The sequence below is a fragment of the Opisthocomus hoazin genome, chromosome 6 (assembly GCF_030867145.1).
Source record: "Opisthocomus hoazin isolate bOpiHoa1 chromosome 6, bOpiHoa1.hap1, whole genome shotgun sequence".
Classification (NCBI taxonomy): domain Eukaryota; kingdom Metazoa; phylum Chordata; class Aves; order Opisthocomiformes; family Opisthocomidae; genus Opisthocomus; species Opisthocomus hoazin.
In genome coordinates, this window is record NC_134419.1 from 80,429,677 (window position 1) to 80,448,588 (window position 18,912).

Here is an 18,912-nt window from a genome sequence, read left to right on the forward strand (position 1 = left end):
AGCTTCAGAGGATGAGCAGAGGTTTGAAAGCAACGTGATTCTGTACAAGGCTTTGCATTTGTTAATTTTATTGCTGCTGTAGTATTTGAAGTAGTCTGAGGTGGAAAATCCTGTTGGCGGGGAGCTGCTTTTGCACTTGCACCTCACCAAACAGCTGTGCTTAGCATTTATTGCGTGGTTTTGGCCTGAGTGTACTTGTGAATCAGGACTGCACACTTTGCTTCAGGACCTGTCTTACTGATGACGAGATTCCCAGTTACTATGCCTGCTTCTAGGGAAAAGCTCTGTACAAACCTTCTCCACAGTGGGAGAGACAGAGGAAGAAAAAGTTAACTCTTTAGAGCACTTGAAACTCAGCAAGTGACACGTTTTCGCTTTGGCATAGTCCTGTGTTCTCTGTCAACGTGTCTGTATGGACAGTCTCAATGGGAAGCGCTGAACCTGACGTGTGCTCTGTGCCTGACCGGGAGCTGGCACGGGATGGTAATCCTCAGCTCTCAGAGTCACTTGCTAACATGGGGATATACTGCTGCGACATTCAGACTGGGTTCAGCTCAGCTGCTGAAGGAGCCCAGCAACCACTCTGCAAAGGGATCTGCTGCCTGCCAGTGCTACCCCTACAACCACTGTCGCCCTGCGAGGTCCGGGAGGCTTCCCCACTCGGTGGGAGACGTGGAGCAGGCTGACATGGCAAAGCAGTTAATCCAGGTGCTAATTAAGCAGCAGCTGTAAGGCACACAGCTGCAGAGGGTGCCCTAGGTAATGAGAGATTACTTAAATGAGCATGGGAGAGAGGGCAAGGGAGAAGGAAACAAAGCAAATGTGCAGTGGGGAGGAAAGCTGGAGCCAGGGTCCCTGGGTGAGGGTCCCATCAGGTATGTGCAGTGCCAGGGAAGCTGAACTGCGGGAGCTGGGGGGTAAATCAAGCTGGTGCCACCCAGGCTGAAGTGCTCTTGGTCGGGTTTTTGGTGTACCCAGGGAAATGTTCCTGCTGTGCAGTGAGGTGTGCCTCTGCTGCTCTGCATGCCCACCTGCGTGCTCACCTCGGAGTGGGCACGGGGCAGCTCAGCAGTGACGTGGAGGTGATGTGCCTGGGCTAGTCCTGAGGGAAGAGCGTGTGCCCGGGTGTTGAAGAGCAGTGGGAATGCTCTGGAGTCACATCTCTGTTTACTTTGTGCTGCCTTGAGAGCCCTTGCGCCTTGTTGGGTCTGGGTGCAGAGGGAGGTTAGTTCAAAGGCTTTGACCTTCCTCTCACCAGCCTGCAAGAGGGACACTGTCATCAGGGTCTGGCTGCTCAGATGTTGCTTTTAACTTACAAAGCCGTGAGGCAAAGGGTGACTCTTCCTTGCTGTTTAAGTTGTGCTCTTCTTGCACAGTGAAGAAAGAGAAGTAGGAGGGAGGTAAAGCAGTGCTGACAAAGGTTAGGCAGCTGTGGGCTGGGGAAACCTCACAGCGCACCTGAGCAGGCAGTTATCGCGTAGCTCTGGGAGGTGGTGATGCCACCTCGCCTCTCGTCATCCTCACAAGTGTGAGCAAGCCGTGGGATGGAGACGATGCAGGTGTTGGAGGCATGTGGCAGTGGTGCCAAGGGATGAGCGAGCTGACAGGGATTGCCATCTCCAGATGGCCGGGTTTGTGCTGCCCACGGCCCCAGCACCTCCCAGGCTGCTGCCAGAGCTCCACAGCTACCAGGAGACGGGCCCTGGTGCCCAGAGGTTCGTTTCAACAGCAGAAAAAGGCTGAATTTCACATCAATTTTGGGCGGTTTTTAACCCTGGACTGAGTTTGTCTATTTCAGTGAAATACAAGGGTGGGGGGAGGGAAATACACGGGTGTTTGAGATGTTTCCAGCTTCTCACCCACCTGAAGGTAACCGTGGTGTCATCAGCAGCCGGGTGCCCAGGTGGGGTTTGCCGAGCTCCGGCTGCGCAGGGTGTCACCCCTGGTGTGAGCCCAGCTGGGGGAGGGGCCGGTGGCATGGAGGCAGGCTTGTTGGATGCCTCGGGTGGAGGAGCCCTACACCCCTGACAGCACGGTTCCACGTCCAGGGCCTCTGGTCCAAGCTCTCTGGTTTCCCATGTACCATCCTTGGCTCATGTGAGCTGTGGGGCCGGGGCAGGGCTCCTCCGAATCCCCGCGGCAGCTCCCCGCTGTGCCACCAGCCCACTGCAAGACCCCAGTGCTGGCCGGTGTCCCCGTGTCCTGCTGGGCTGTGACACCCTGCCGCAGCACGGCTCCTCGCAGCCGGGCGCTTCACCCCACGGCACGGACGCAAGCACAGCCGTCCCTTTCAGCCTGCAAGCGCGTTGCTATGAACAGCTCAATCCTTGTGTTACTCTAAGGATAAGAATTAGTCAGCTTTTAAAGCTTGAGATGGCATGAAATTAACTCTGCTCTCAGACAGCTTTTTTTTTTTATGGAGTGGAAATGCGAAACTTCAGTCTTAGTAACAGTGTGAAATACAGTGATCTGAGAAAATTGTCTGGTTTTGTGACCACCAGCCAGTCACGGGTTTTTGTCTGTAAAAAGTGCACAATGTAAAATATTGGTTAAATACATGTTTCTTTTATTGTGCCACAGAGATAGGTGATGCTTTCAAGTATGCTTTTAAGAAACAAACAAAACATAAAACAAGGGAACTAGCTTCTTGGTGTAGCGATGCCATGGAGCTGTTGCACCTGGCCCCTGGGTGTGGAACCCCATGGCCACAACACACCTTGGCAGGTGCCAAAGCAGCATTTTCTGGGGAAACTTTGCATTTTCAAAAACGTTGCTCCCTCCAGGCACCCCAAAAGGCTGTGGGGTCCGTGCCTCAGACCGCTGCCTTCCACTTGCAAAGCAATGTGTTATGTACCGCATGCACGCACACTGTCATTTTTTTGTGGCTGAAAAATGCCGTGTAACACGCCAGGTGCTGTGGATGGAAGGTGCAGCACAGTGCTCTGCAGTGTTTCCCCGCGCAGTCTCGGGAGCAAGGCTGCTGCCATCCAAGCTCTGGCTTGGAGTTCCGGGCAAAGCTCACCGTGGTTTGCAGAACGTAAGCACTCCCAGACTTGCATTTCAAAGCACGCACCGGACACAGACTTGCTGTCCTTCTGGTAGCAAGCAAACTGTTCTAATGGCTTGTCAGATCATTTCAGAAACAAATATTTGCAGTGGTTTTGCAGAAATATGCCGTACATGCACCAGAACTGAAAACTATGTCAAAGTAATTTCTCACCCTGGAAGTAGTTTAGCTAAAATTCAAGCGCAAATTGCTAGAGGGAAATGTCTCTGGCAAAACCCCCTGTGTTATGCTCGACAGACGAAGATGCTGAGAGCACTTCGGGAGTAGTTACTGCCTCAAGACACCCTAACTGGCAGTGATAAATCCCTGCTGCTGCGGTCTGGGGTCTGCGGCCGTGCCCGGCGCGGCTCTGCTGCGGCGAGGGCGTTGCGAGGCGGCTGCGCCTCGGCCGGCACAGCGCGGCGGCTGTTGCGTGTGGAGGACGGGCACCGAGCCCGGCCGTGCTGCCAGACCCCGGCCGAGGTGCGGGTATAGGCAGGCACAGCGTGGGGAAAACACTTGCCATGTCAGACTCGGCTGGCGTTAGTGTTTGCAAACGGGCAATAACAAAGAAAAAATAGTGCTGACTAATGAAAAAGTCACTCGGAATTAGAGCAAACATTTGCGAATGCTGTTTGAAGCAATCTATTGTCTCCACTATGGCATGAATAAATAGTTCATCTTTGGCACAGTGTGAAGCTGTAGTACTTCAAATAGAATGGTACAACTGAACCTGAACGGTTCATTGACGTTTGCTGTCAGGATCACTGTAATTCTCTTTTTAAAGGGGGGGAAAAAAAAAAAGGATCCTTGCTGCCGAGCTGTTTCCAGCACAAGTGAGCAAGCAGGCAAGGTCTGTAATGTTGTTGGGAGGAGTTCTGGGGGCTCGGACAGCAGCTGCGATCAACGGGGAGTCATTGTGGCGGGTCTCCTTCGAAGCGTGTGGCACGGTGCCGCAGCTGGGGTGGGTGCCGTGCACGGGGAACCCTCCGACCTGGCTCGGCACCGCGTGCCGTTCGCCTGCTTCGCGCGGTCTGATGCCCGTAAGCGCCTCGCCACGCGCCCGCCCGCTGCTTCGTCGTCTGCTGCGCGTTCGGCTCCTGCGTCTCCCAACGACTCCCTTCCCAGCCCCGGTGCCGTTAACAGGATTTAGCTAATTAGCTGCGAGCAGCGCTGTTCTCCCTCAGCAATGTAAAGGGTGTACTATTTTTATCTCGCTCTGGATGTTTTCGGTTCCTAGGGGATTAAGGTCACAGGGCACGTATTTATTCAGACGCTGGAATTCTGACATCATTTTTCCATGACTTGGTTGGGAAGGAGGAGCCTCAGCCTCCCAGCTCCCTCTGCTTCCCCTCCGGCTGCGCCCCGGGCGCCTGCTCGCCCTCCCTCCCTCCTCGGTGTGGGGAGACAGCTCCTCTGAAACGGGAATGCTTTTTACTTTCACTAGTGGTAGGGACATGCTAACCAAACATCTTATTTTTAAACACAAGTGGTGTCCAAGGGAGCGAAGGGGCCGTGCAGTTGCTTCACAGAGTGTACGGTTGTTTATCTGCAAGCAGGAGAGTTTATTCTAATGCATTTTTGGAGCTATTACTTCCATATGTTGCTTGAAAACAAGGATGCTGCCTTGCAGCACAATTTTATTTTCCTTCAGAAAAATTATTCACGGGTACAACCCTAAAAAACTTCCACAACCTGAGCTTACAGCTCAGTTATACTGACAGTATTTCAGTAATTCCAATACTTTGAGGTATAGCCTGAAAACATTACCAACACAAACGCACCTCTCGTTAACTGAACCATACTATACACAATGCCTTTAAGCTGGACTGCTGAAAAAGAAATAAGTTTTCATCCCTGGGTTTAAAAACAGGGGAATCAAAGCATCTTTTTAAGAGTTGCCACTATATGGCTGCTAATTTTTCAGGACTGATTCCCTGTTGGTGCTTAACTGCAGTTGGTGAGGGGATTAGCTGCTGTCATTTAGTTTGCTTTCTGGTGGGGAAAAAATACACGTTATGAAGCATTTTCTTCTTGTGTGCGATATTTTAACATCCATATGGAATACGATAACACCCAAGCAAGACTCTGCTTTAAAAATGCACCTCCTGCAGTAAGACAGTGAGATTTGTGACGAGCCTCAGATCCTGCAGGAATTTCTTCAAGAGTCTCAAGCTGGTCCTGGCAGTTACACCTTCTGCTCTTCCTTTAAAGCTTTACACGTATTAGCGTCTGTCTTGCCAGAGGAGCGTAGCTGCTGATTGTGATCGTCACCTCGTGCGCATTGACCTGCTGGCTGTGTGGGCTCTCGGCAGCGGGGGCCTTGCGACCAGGGTGGAGATCCTGAGCAGGGCTCCATAGCAGCCTCCCGAAGGCTGCGGAGCGTGCCGGATGGACGGGCCCTGCTCCTGCCGCCCCGTGAGACGTGCCCTAGGACGCATCGCCGGCCGACGCTGCCCACAGGCTGACGGCTCCGTGCTCGGGTCGTTGCACTGCTGCGCGCAGGCGAGGCGCAGCCACGCATGTGTCCTGTGCCTGTTCCCCGGGGCGGCTCTCACGTGACCGATGGCTCCAAAAACGGGGCTTGCCCCAGTGCTGGCGATTCACCGACAGCGCATGTTAGTGTTCCGTTTGTCTTCTGTAACACAGCTTTGGCTGAGGATCTGAAACCCCACCAAGTTACGTCCTAGTCCTGGTTTTCTGTTCGTGCTAAGCTCATCCTCAGCAATGAAGTAATTTATAAATTATCACCCTTTTCCTCCCATCATCCCATGTAGTAAAGCACAGGTCAATGATCTTTAAAGCCAGTTCTGAGTCTTCTTTCTATCTTGTCCACACTGTAAAATATGCTACAACATAAAAATTATTGGGCAAAGAAGGCAGAGAAATATGGTACACATTTAACAATAAAATTTCTATATAGAATTCCATAGTGTATTGAACCTATTTAATGAGTTTTCTAGATTAAACTGAAGTCTAGGGAATTTTTATTATAATGCCCTATCCCATAAAAATATCTATGGTCCTGTGAGAACAGACACCATGTTAATCTACTTCTTTAAGGTTAGGCGATTAGGTAATAGACTTTTTGCAGCAATGATATTGACACTATTACTTCTTGTGTAATCCAGTTAAAAAAAGGTTCTGTTCCTCAGCAGTTTCTCTGTCCCAGCCCCAGGACATGGTACAAAAAAGGTGTAAAGGGGAGTGGCTGTGTAATCTACGGGGGCTCCGCAGAATACAATCCCCATTTGGAACTACGGGAGGACAGATGACATTCGCATTTTTATACCAACCCGTGGGCAGATTGCGAAGGGATGGAGAAGACCGGCCTCACAAGGAATAGCTTGCACGCTGCCAACGCGCGTCTGTGACGGGCCTGGACTTCGTGGCTGTCTCCAGGTTTCGCTTTCTGCAGGAGCTGTGGGGAAGCACGTCCCAGGACGTGGCCTCCTTCGAGGTGGTTTCCAAACGTGAGGAGGATGCGCAGCCTGCTGCCATGTCCTTACCACCATGTCCCGCCGCTGTGCCTTGCCACCCAGTCTCTGAGGTTTGTGTAACAGGTGTGAGGAAAACCAGTTTTCTAGAAAAATCTGGGTGCAGAAAAAGGACAGGATTTGTTACGCTGGGGTACCTGATAGTTTGTCTCTGGCAGTGAAGGGTTAGGAGCGCTGTGGAGACAGCAGAACTGGCCAAATCACACAGACACACACCCACATGACATCATATTCCTCACTTAAAAGAAATCAAATGCCGAGGAACATTAAGTGGCTTAAATTATAAATGAATCGCTTCCCCATGTGAGATCCGTGTATGGACTCTTTGCTTATGAATCCGGGAAGGCTGCAGTCGCCTCGCACACGGCCTGCTGTGAAAATACCTTGCGAAGGGGCTGAGGCAGCCCGCAGACCCCGTACGGACCAGCTTCTGCTGCCCGCAGCAGCCAAGCCGTGTCCCCAGTGCCCCTGCGCAGCGCCCGCAGCAGCAGGACCCCCGTGTTCCCGCCTGTGGCAGCCGGCCAGACCCTCCTGGGGCCGTGGGACCCCTCCTCTGCGGCACCGGGACCCCGGCAGCTCCCGCCCTGGTTGCTCTGGTTTGGTGCTCGGTGGCATCGCCCAGCACGTCCCGCTTTCTGCACCGGCCGCTCAGCAGAAAGGTCAGCCACAGCAGAGAGCAGCTGCCCCCGCTCGCTCTGCGCCCCCAACACCGCCTGCTTCTGCTCTGGCTTTACCGCCAAGGCAGAATTTATTAGAAAAAAAAAAATAAAAATCCTGACAGTCCTCTGCAGTCATCCGGAAACAATTTAATAATTTAAAATGACCAGAGGATGGGTAATCCTTCTTATGATGAAAGTTGCTGGCCTTCTGGGATGAGGTTTTTAAAAATTTTTGTTATGAAATTGTTTAGCATAAGTCGTTAATTCTCTTAGTCTGCCACCACACAGCTCACAGCTACCCTGCGGCTGTGTTTTTTCCTTTGTTTTTAGGGAAATGTTTGTTCTACCAGGCATAAATTTGCAATATACTAAATACAACTTTTCAAAAACAATATATGCAACTGCATACATTGCAATACCTATTTTATGGGTATAGTCATGTTTAACAAGCTGTGCTTTCTTCTATTACTATTATTTTTTCCACACTAATCCTGTGATGCTGTGGTCTTTTGGAGGTTTTGTTACCATTTTATATGAAAACGAAGGACTGATACCACAGAGTAGAGCTGAGTTTCTTAATATCCCCCAAACCACTCTTTGTCTGCTCTTACAGTAGAATCAGCTGAGAGTACTCAACTTTTCTTTTTACTTGATACAAGGGCTGGAAGAAATGGTATCATTCATGAATTGTCTCAAAGATTGTTATTGTAGTCTGGGAGGTAGCTATGCAGAAGAGTAATCAGTGGTTAGCTATTTGTATCTTGCTTTCTCTAATCTGTTCCATGTATTTATAAAATGTTCTGTATCTCACCTTCACATGCATCTCTGAAACTTTGTGATAATGGAGACTAAACTTCACCAACGAGAAAACAAAGCCGGACCATCACCAGCAGGCAGCGACGTAAACCGCAGGGTAATTAATTCTGAGTGATCTCAGCAGAGGGAATGAAAACGGGGTGTGAGGTAAGCAACAGGACATTAGTCGGAGAGCCAGACAGCTGAGCTGTTGTACAGCCTCCAGGGTTCTGTCGGTGACAAGCGACGGGTGGGCAGCGGCAGACTCAGTCTGTGAGCAACACGTCGAGGGCACATTTCATTGTCCCTGAACGTCAGTGGCCTCGTTAGTTTTCTGGTGTCTGAGGAGGTGTGGACCTTGGATGTCTGAAGCAGACCCAGGGGAGTCAGGAGAGTGCTGCGTGCTCATTCACTGGCGTTCTCCGTGCTGAAGCAAAGCCCCGGTACGACCACGTCACGACACCGAGGGTGCCCGGTGACACCTCTCCGGCGTGGGTCTGCTGTAAGACCCCGGGCACACGCGGCTCTTCCCACGCTCCTGGCAGGAGAGCGCAGTTCGGAGCGCAGGATAACGGCAAACCAGTGAGGCAGCTGCAGCATTGATTGCCATATTGGAAGGAATCACCACTCAAGCTACATTGGAAGGAATCAAGCACTCGAGCCATATTTGAATTGAATAAATAGATGGCATTGCAGCTTTCCAACGCTACGGGCCCAACCTTTCCCAGTTCCTGTTGTTCAGAACGTGGCTTCCTGCCTCGGAGCGGGAACAATGCTGGGAATGGCAGGCGTGATCTGCCGGGGCACTGTCCTCCGACCCGACACCGCTGCCAGAGGGTCAAGACCACGCGACAGACAGTCGCTCTGCCCTTCTCCAGGAGCAGCTGCACATCATTGGGAGTTTAAATGCCTCGACACATAAAGTCTATGCGATGTTTTAGGATTTCTCAAGGAGTGCTTGCAAGGTATGACTGTTTATGAGCCGTACAAAAGTAAATATTTGGCCTTTAGCACTGGAATAGCAGACCAGATGGATCTATCCGCAGCTAAATCCTCTAAGGGAAAGAACTATGAGAAGAGAATAAATATGAGAAACGCAAAGAGGTGGAAGACTGTACAAAAAATCTTTTAGTCTGCAAAAAGGTTAAAAACAGAAGTTACAAACTCAGTGCAGGGAGAGGGCGGTTCTTTATTTTCTACAATAATACTTAGTTTGGCTTAAGTTTAAAAAAGACAAAATTCTCTGCTCTTCTTTACTTGGTGAATGACAAACACTAAAACAACAAACAAAAATTTCTAGGTTAGGTTACACCTTGATTATTATAGAACTTCAGTTAAGTTTCATTTGGAAATGTGTGTGGTGTAACGCTACAAAGTCAGTCTGTGGGTAAGAACCCACCGGTAACTGAAGACAGCACTAATACCATTGTAAGGACACCCGTGGAATGCCTGATAGGAAAAAATTGCAGTACAATGGCAGAACTAAGCTTTAATGAAAGACATTATTAGTCAGCAGTGCAAAAGGCCTTACTTTGGGCTCCAGGAAGTACAGTAGCAGACATGTCGCTGCCTGTGTCTCACCGTTTAGATCCAGACCACGCTGTGGGCTACCCATACAGCAGGTAACCCTCTGCGCCAGGAATCCTGGCGGTGCTGATCCAGCGGGTGCTTTGCTGGAAACACATTTTGAAAGATGAAGAAAAAAATGGCTTATTCACCCTATCCCCCTTTCTCTTATCAGGTAATTGCCAAGTCCACAGAGTATCCTTGTGCTATGGAGTGCCTCGGTCCAGTAACAGCAGTAATGTCACTGAAGGAAGCTAGACAGTAAGGGATGTATAGCGGTTGTAACTAATGCAGCTACGTTCGGGAAGTTACGAATCGCATGGCACAATGAGTAAGTGAAATATCGACAACCCGTTCCCATTCAGTGTTGGGCGTTAACTTTTCTGGAACTGCCTCTGTAAATATCATAAACACCCAGGTATGAGAGGATGAAGTAGCGTACAACTGTACCTGCTTTATCCTGCACGTACTCGGGAGGGAAGAATGGAGGAGAGATGGCGTTAACTTTCTCTCTGTTGTATACCAGCTAAAGCTAATGTAGTTGCAGATGATCCTGTACGCATGATTGTCGTGACAGACCAACAATTGTGCACTTCTTGCTCAAGATGCTTTTGCCAAGAGGCTCTTTAAAGAGCTCTGCATTATTAGATGGAGTCCTCCCGCTGGCGCTGATACAGCAATACCTCTCCGGTGGCGATTCGCGAGCTGTGCGTTTTGCTCTGTCTGCTACCTCAACATGTAGGCGTTTACTAGCTGTGAAGGCATGTTTTGTTCAACTCGTCCCTTTGCCGACAGCAGCAAACTGCAGTGAGCTGTCCTTGAGGATGTCACGAACTGGAACTGCCCCAAGCATGGAAGACAGCCCCGGTCCAGAGTTTTGATCAAAGTCCGAAGTCTGCATGGCACAGAGCCGCTGAGGAACCGCTCACAAACCACACGTGCAGCACTGCTCACTGATTGCCAAAATGAAACTAAATCTGTGCTTGCCACATCGAGCTTCCCTTGCTTCCCCAAATCAGAGATTCTTAAAAAAGAAAAATTGGGGTCATCATTTCTGCTTCTGTCTTTTATAATGAACAAGAATGCATTTTTCTGCAATTGAAACATTTTCTATTTCCAGTGCCATTGAATAGGGGAGGTTCCTAGATGAATTTTTTTCTCATAAAAAATGTGCTTTTTCTGCAGATTGCTGTGAGAAAGGAAGAAAAGCTCTGTACAAGCTCCCTATCCCGAGATACAACTTTTATTGTACAGGCTTCCTACTGCCATCGTGCCAGTGGCATTGAACCTGGCCACGTCCACCACGGCGTTGTCAAGCCTGCTGGCTCACCCCACGCCTGGGGGTGGAAAGGGCTTTAACACACGCACTGTCACTGCTGGTTTATTTTCACTGGACCAGGCTTAAAACAGCGACACTTGGCAGAGCCTGGCACATGGTACGTGGCTCTTGAGGAGGCTGAAACTGTTAACCTAGTGTGATAAGCAGAAAGCAAATACTAAGAAATAAAATAGGCTCCAGAAGCACCTGCTATTATTTAATGAAATTTTTTCTTCCTTTTCATTTTTGCAGTGTATAAACTTTGTTTACTAATAACCTTTTTTCTTATACAATGTTGGCATTCATATCTGAATCCCATATAAACCAATTGATGCTAACTTTCTTAGCCAAAAGATTTATTATTATTTTCTAAATATTCTCAAATAATTTTTTGAACCTGAAAGATGCTGGACAAAACCCAGTCGCTTGGTTAATGTCACTAGCTGCGCCAGAATGACATCCTTCTAGGGACAGAATTAACTCCCGTGTGCGGGAGCTCCCCAAACTGCTCAGTCTGCTGCACTGCTGGCATCCAAGAGCCTCACCTGTCAGTCTTGGGTGTGATTTGGGTGCCAAAAGTGGACGAAGAACAACGTCACGTAATTTGCGGGCTTCTCTGCAAGTTACATCATAACAAATAGCGCTATAGGGATAAAGGCGAAACAAAAAGTTGAAGTCTCTGGTTTATATGACCATTTTCCTGCGGTACATGTTCTGGTTCTCACAAGCATTAGAGTGTTCGGTGATATTTTATACAGGGTACTGGCACCTTAAATAAAGCATAGGTGTTGCAGAGAAAACAGTGCAGCTGTCTGTTGTTAAAGGAGTGGATTTCTGAGCCACTAAGTTTTATTTCCGTGCATGCTAGTCCTACTCTTTAAGATCCTTCTAACTGTGGACTTTGTAACTACACAGCAACCAATACAGGTATTGCTGCTCAGGGTAGCAGCAAAGGGGCAACCTTCACCGTTTGCGCTTCCACCAGCTGTCGTGCCATTCTCCGCAGCTGAACGAGCGCTTCTCCACCGGCCTTACCCTGCAAGAGGAGCAGCAGAGCGAGGGGGTTGGCTCAGCCGCAGGCAGCGAGGGACGACAGCAGCAGGGCAGGTGGGGAGGACTTGCCCCGCGGGGCAGCAGCCAGCCCCGTCGCTCTCGGGGAGGAGGAGGAGAGCCTCGGGCTGCACGCCAGTGTCTGGAACCGTGAGTTCCCCAACGCGCTCCCCTGAGCTGCTTTCCTTCCGGAGGGGACATAAAGCACAGGGAAAGTATAAAAGCAAGTGATTATAGACGCCTACGAAAAGGAAATAGATTTTTAAGGATTTGGGCTGAAGGGTTGCTTTTAAGTGCTCTTTGAGGTTTTGGCTACTACCATGTTTCTCTGTTGGGAGCAACTGTGGGAGGCCAAATTTCATAGTGTAATTTTGGAGCGCCTGGGATAGGCATTCATCCTAAGACCAAACGTGCTAGCTTTCTGAAGGGCAAAACTCTAATGGTAACCAGCTGTGTTAAAGCAAACCCCTCTGCCTAACTTCTGCAAACTCTGAGCAGCTGAAAGAAGTAGCATCTCACTGAAGACACTAGTCTGTGATCTCCTTTCTGTTCTGATTTACTCCTGCTTCTGTATTCTTAGCATAAAATAAACCACGTCCTACTCGTTGCGTAAGTGGACACTGTCTTGTCTGTAAATCAGCCTTGCTATAAAACAGCAACATTAAACCAATTTCAGGCATGCTGGAAACCGTAATGGTGCACCTGGAAGTTTTTTGAATAACAAATTCAGTCATTGATTAATTGCTTTAGGGCTGTTTGCAATGCGTAGCATTGACTGTCACTGGATTCGGTGCTTGTTGGGGTAAGGGCTGTCCGCTCTGGGAAATACAAAGAATCTTCTTCTCATCTGGGTCACAGATCAAGTGGCACCATAAGAGAATTTTAAATAAAAGCAACAGCATTTGTAACCACTCTAGCAAACGGTCATAGTCTGTCAGAAGCTAGATTTGCCTGCTTCCATACCAGAAGTAAGACAGGTATTGAATATTTCCAATTGGTTCTGATTAACAGTAGGCAGAAGTAGTTGTTTTGAGGCCAAGCTGGAGGCCTGTACTAACGAGGATGCAAGCGCCCCGTCCTCCGGTCTCCGGACATAGCCGCGAGCGTACCCAGCACCGTGCTCCGACACCTGCAGGACTCGGTCGGCACGCTTTCACTGGACGTTAGCAACCTGTGGTCTGAAGCGGGGATTAGACACCCACGTACCCGATTTGGGGTTTTCCACCTCTGGTCCCCGTGGCTGCGGGAACTCAGTACATTTAGGGAGCAGCCACTTGTGCCACCCTTCCTGACTTTCAAAGTGTGAGCTAGAAAAGGACAGTGAAAACTCTGAGACCATTTCCTTCCAGCTGTATTTTGCAGTCTATGAAGTACAAAATGGCCCCTTTAATGAAATGCCGGGATAGGCTCACAAAGCCCACTGAGATCCATCTCTGAGAAGAACAGAGTCCATCCCTCAGCGTTATGAAAGAGCTTTCAGGCAGCAAATATTGCATTGCATTTAAGGGTTTTAATCCAATACAGTTTGGGTTTTTTGTTGTTTTTCCTGCCAGTACAAAAAGCTCTTCATAAAGATCTTTCTAATAAAAGCATAAGCCAATTAGTAAAGCCATAAAGACAGTGATGAAAGTAAGTCAGATACAACGATGGAGGAATTGCACAAGTGGCATCGGCCTACGAGTGCTTCCTCGGCCGCCCCTTCGCGACGGACCGGGCGCCCGTGCCGCTGGGCTCCCCGCAGCGCCGCGCCCCAGCGGCTCCGGCAGCCGGAGCTCTGCGCGGGGCTGGGGGACGCGGGGGCCAGGCGCCCACCCACCGCGGGGACAGCGGGCCGGCGGCGTGGGGACAGCGCCGGGGAGCAGCTGCTTCCCCTCGCCGCGCGCGGTTCTACTCCGGACAGAGGCACACCATTTAGCAGACTTTGAAACTTCCGTCTTCCCTTTCCCAAGCACAGTGCGATTAATATCTCACCTGTACTTTCAGAGGATGAGCTCCTCCAAGTCTACGGAGACTGCCATTACAAACCAGTCCGGTCAGCGCTGCGTTACTGGTAAGGTTGAGCCCACCCGCTACCCTGCCCCCAGCCCAGCACCCAGCCGGGCCAAGGCCCAGCCCCACCGCCGGCCCTTCCCGGCCGGGGGTCCACCTCTGCCCCCGCCCGGGGGGCTCCTGCGGGCCGGGAGCCGCGGCCGGGGGTGCCTGACGGTGCCGCAGGCCCCGTGCCCGCGCTGCGCCCGGCTGCCCAGGCTGGGGTGCGCAGGGGCACGCGGCGCTCGAGGCCGTCAGCAGCCACCCGGCTTTCACACGCCGAGGGCCGCGGGGCAAGACACGGGTGCAACACAGCCAAGCGCGGTGTGTGTGTGTTCTCGAGACAACGAAGGAAGCTCTGTTTTCTGTTAACACGCTCAGGTCTGCTGTGCAGGCAGCTGGCCTGACCAGGCTTGGGGCGGAGGTCGCAGTATTTTTTTCAGCTGAAAAAGCGAATTTGCTTCCAGCCAAGTTTTCACCGGCAGCAAAATCCGTCTTGCAACCCCCACTGAAACCTGGCGTGCTGAAACCTTCAACCCCACCTAGTCCGCAGGCTGGCGGGCTGCAGGCCAGGCCCCAGCCATCCGCACCGCGAAGGGACGAGGCCGGGTGATTCGGGCTCTCGGCCCGTGCCCCGTCCTGCCTCTTGCCGCTGCCTGCCTGCCCGCCTGCCTTCACGCCTGTTGCCTTGCGTGCCACCTGCACGGGCTCCGCCGTTCCTGTCCGACAGCAAACGCTGCTGCTCTTTCCTTGCCTGAGTTTGCCTGCGCTCTTCAGAAGGTGCATCGGTGGGTGTGGAATACCGCACATCCCCTCTCCCTGCCCGTTTCCATCCCATTTTCTGAGGACGTGCCAAGGAATAATGTCAAGTAACTCTTTATCATCTTACTTGTGATTTGTTTCAAAAGCTGTGAAAACATTAGAGCTTTGGCCAAAAATGCAAGAGCCAAAACCTACCAGACAACTTCTCCATGGCATCTGTGCAAGTGGTGACAAGAGTTTTCCAAGCTGTGTAATGAAAATTCATGGGGACGGTGATGTTGTGCACTTACCTGACCCTCAGGCTCATTTGAAAAATAAACCTCAAAAACATTTTTTCCCTCATAGCAGCAAAGCCAGTTAGTAAAAACTAACCTGATTCTTGAGCCCTCTTGCTCAAACTTAACATTCAAGGCAGGCACCAAGACTGAAAATATTCAGACTACACCGTCTGGGTCGTAAGCACTGGAAAGCTGGGAGCTGTAACAGAAAATGTTAGGCAACCTTAGCTAGTAGTGGTGCTTTCCTTACAACACCACCACTGATCAATACCCATCAGTTTCTGTCTCTGTGCGGAGGAGGAAGAGAAATGTTCTGACCTGTATGTGCACCTCCAGCCAACCGGACTTGGCCCAGGGGTCAGGGCTGTGAACCCTGGAGCTGGAGCTGGCACCAGTGTGGATACAGCTGGAGGCGGTTACAACTTCCACGGCTCAACAGGGTGCAAAGAGGTACTTCAGTACTTATTCCTGTTTCCCCATCATTACACTGCAACATCTCCTCTTGCAAGCTATCCATTGCATTATCGGTAGCAAAATTAAGTACGAGCTCCACAGCACACACAGGTTTCACATTCACGCCAAAGGTCACGTAATACAGACTTCAGGATGGTTTTACCCTTTTACTCTTTCACCTTTGCCATTGGCAAACTTTTATATTTGGACATAGATTTGCCCCCTTCCCCCACTCCCCCAGCACAGGTATAGATCTTGCTCATCTGAGTTTACCGAGTATCAGCTCTGCTCAGTTTGTCTTCACAAAATCAGCTCACATCACCTCACCACCTCCCCTGCTCTGAAAAGTGGCTGGCCACGTGTGTCTTCCACCAGTATTTGTACTGGGCCCCTGCAACTGAGTGTGGACAGACCGCTTCAGCGACTTCTTGCTTTTTTAATTGGAAACATTTATTACTGATAGGATGCAGCCGTTTGATGGGATGAATTAATTCTGACCCTGGAGAAAGCAGCAAAAAACCTGGCGGCAGCTGGGATCCATTGCCTCAAACAGCGTAGTCTGAGTTCTGCATCTGCTGAGACACTGCCCCGAATCACTAATGCCCGCTGCTGCAGGCATCGCTGAGCAACGCTCCGCGGCAAGAAGCAGGCTGTCCGCCTGGCACCGGGCTGGTTGGCGTCTGCTTTGCTTCCCTCCGGGGAGGCTGGGCCTTCTGCTCAGCCTGCGCCGCCCCACACGCATCCGCAGGTGTAAGACACCTCTGTGCCTCGCTCAGCGCTCAGCCCTTCCTGCTGTTGGAAGCGGCTCCTGTCACAATCCCTTATTGGGAGAGTCAGCGCTCAGGAATTCTTTTGAACGCGCTTTCTGTGTGATGCTATATTTTGTGGTCCTGTTTTCTCAGGTTTTATCCACTCTTTTCCTTGAAAAAGGCACGGGATTGGCAGATATCAGATCAGTCATTGGTCAGTCACCACTTTACTTTTACGCAGTCGTGACATTTTCGTGCTGCGGTACTTCCTCCACCAAAGAAACCGGCAAAGCACATCTAGGTTGCAGTGATTGCTGCCTGGTTCTGTCCAAGGAACCGCTCGTGGTCTGCAGCCACTTCCTACTCTCATTTCCTGTTCCTGAGCACTGCCAGACTTCTCACCTGGACGCCATATGGCTCGGGATCCCTTTCCAGCTGGGTGTAATCTGACACAGCTTCCTCCGGCACACCCTGACTGCAACGTAATCGCTGTGGGCTGAAAGTTGTAAGGCTTGTGTGCCAAAAACACAGCCGTGAATGGGTTTTTCCACTCTCTCTCTCTCCCATTTTCTCTCTTCTTACGTGTGAACATGTCAAGGTGTATCAGGATTGTATGTTTGATCAACTGATCTTTGATACCTCTGATGGCTGCATCCAGGTAAGATCACAGAATCACTAAGGTTGGAAAAGACCTCTAAGATCATCATGTCCAACCATTAACCAGCACCACCATGCCCACTACAGGGTGTCTGCAGTGCAACTTTATGCAATAGTTGTCTTGGGAACAGCACAAAACCTCCAAGGAAATTCCCCAGAGAGGTCCAGCAGTGTTTAGTGTCTCTGGGCACGAGCACATTCTGCGCTGCATTTATCTGCGTGCCACAGCTCGCTGGAGGTCAGTAAGTATCCCACGTATGAGGCAGACTTCCACAATTTCAACTTCTTTTTTATTTAATTGTGCATTTAATTTGCACCTTTTAGCAAAGAAGGCCAGCGGTCACGACCTAGCAGAGCTTTTGTCGTTCCACTTGCATCCCTACCTGAGAAAGTTTGCCGCAAAGAAGAGACTTTACAGGACTGACTCACCAAGTCCAGCGTCACTGGAGACGGCCTGGCTTGGAACAATTTTTGTGCCGCACACAAAATCTCATTCACTGCAAGCACGAGCAGCTGAGCTAATGTATCTTTAACTTGGGAGAGGCTTGTTAACTGACCATGAGCACGCTTTGTCGACTACAATGCAAAATACAGTAATTTTTGCATAAACCACCCCTGAAGGCCCATGTGGGAGACAGATACATTTTCTTTGCCTTGTGTATGGAGCCAGACGTGATTCTTTGCTGCCCGTCAGACACCTCTCCCTGGGGAGACACAGCCAAGAGCTGAGGAGAAAGAACATTCTGCTGAGGAGCAGTAACAATCCTCTTTCTCTGACAGGGGCATGCACGTTTGTCTGGCCAAGCCTTACTGTTCAGTGTGATGTCTTCCTACTCAGTGCTATGGGTGTTTCGGCCTTTGGTGCTTTCCCTCCTCACCTTTGCTACGGTGCGTGTCATCTGCTGGGCCTTCTTCACCATCACATCTTCTGCCACAGTGCTGCCAGATCTGCCTTGACATTTCGTTTTCCGCTCAGTTTTGTGTATTTGTGGAGTTGCTCTTGGCTCTCATTTGGGTTTCCTGTTCTCCCTGCTCTGTTGGGCGACTCTCTGGCCACACCATCCACGTGCTGCTTGGACAACAGCTTCCCCAGCTCTGAGGCTCAGTAAGACCTCCACCAGCCTTGTAATACCAGCTTCTGCACATTTTGTTCCTATTACTAATCGGCCGTGAAATACAGATAACTTGGGAGCCAGCTATTTTGCGCAGCCTAGCAAAGATCGATCTATCATTTCTCCGGTTTCTTAATCAAAGTTATTGAGACGGTTGCAATGCAAAGGGTGTTTTTGCAAACTGAAGATTACCTCGGTGCGCTCCCGGCTCCGCGCGGACCATTTCAGCCAACTCCTCCGCCGGCTGGGATCCAGGCGGTTTGTCCAGCGTCACCAACAGCCATCCCATCTCCCGCCCCACGACGGACCCTCCTGGCAATGCCGTGGGTTTCCCACGCGTGGGCCAAAACCACTCACACGGCAGCGGGGGAAACGCGCTGTGCTGGGGCGCTTCTCGGGAGCCGGCACCGCCGGCCTGCCGGGCCGCCCGGGGCCTGGGGCAGCGCAGAGCCGAGACCCCGCACACCCGCTCCGCCAGGCCGGGCCGCGCTCCCGCGTGGGTCAGGGCCGGCCCTGCCCCTGCCCCTGGTGCGGCCGCCCCGCCCCTGCCCCTGGTGCGGCCGCCCTGCCCCCGCCCCTGCCCCTGCCCCTGCCCCTGCCCCTGGTGCGGCCGCCCTGCCCCTGCCCTGAGGCTGCGGCGAGCGCAGCGGGGCCGGGCCGGGCCAGGGGACAGCGCCGCCGGCCGCCTCCCGCGCGCGCCCCCTCCCCGGGGCTGGCGTTGCCCTTTTAAGAGGCGCGCGGTGCCGCTGTGACGTCGCGGGCGCAGAGCCCTAGGCCGGCCCGCCCGCCGCGCCGCCGGAGTCGGGAGCGGCGGCAGCAGCAGGAGCGCGGTTCGCGCAGCGCCCGCCCAGCCCAGCCCCGCCGGGCACCGCCGAGCTCAGCCCGGCCCCGCCGCCCCGTCCCGCCCCGCCGCCCTGCCATGCGCCGCGGCCCGGCGCCAGC

General features: G+C 51.6%; 1 long non-coding RNA gene across 1 annotated transcript; it reads right to left on the reverse strand.

Moving 5' to 3' along the window:
- Nucleotides 1–4,561: 4,561 nt before the first annotated feature.
- LOC142361772 (uncharacterized) lies at nucleotides 4,562–18,450 on the reverse strand. Its single transcript, XR_012764380.1, has 3 exons — nucleotides 18,163–18,450; nucleotides 6,343–6,639; nucleotides 4,562–5,895 (listed from the first exon to the last, which is right to left on the reverse strand). It is a non-coding gene; the product is annotated as an uncharacterized LOC142361772 (long non-coding RNA).
- Between the last annotated feature and the right edge of the window lie 462 nt (nucleotides 18,451–18,912).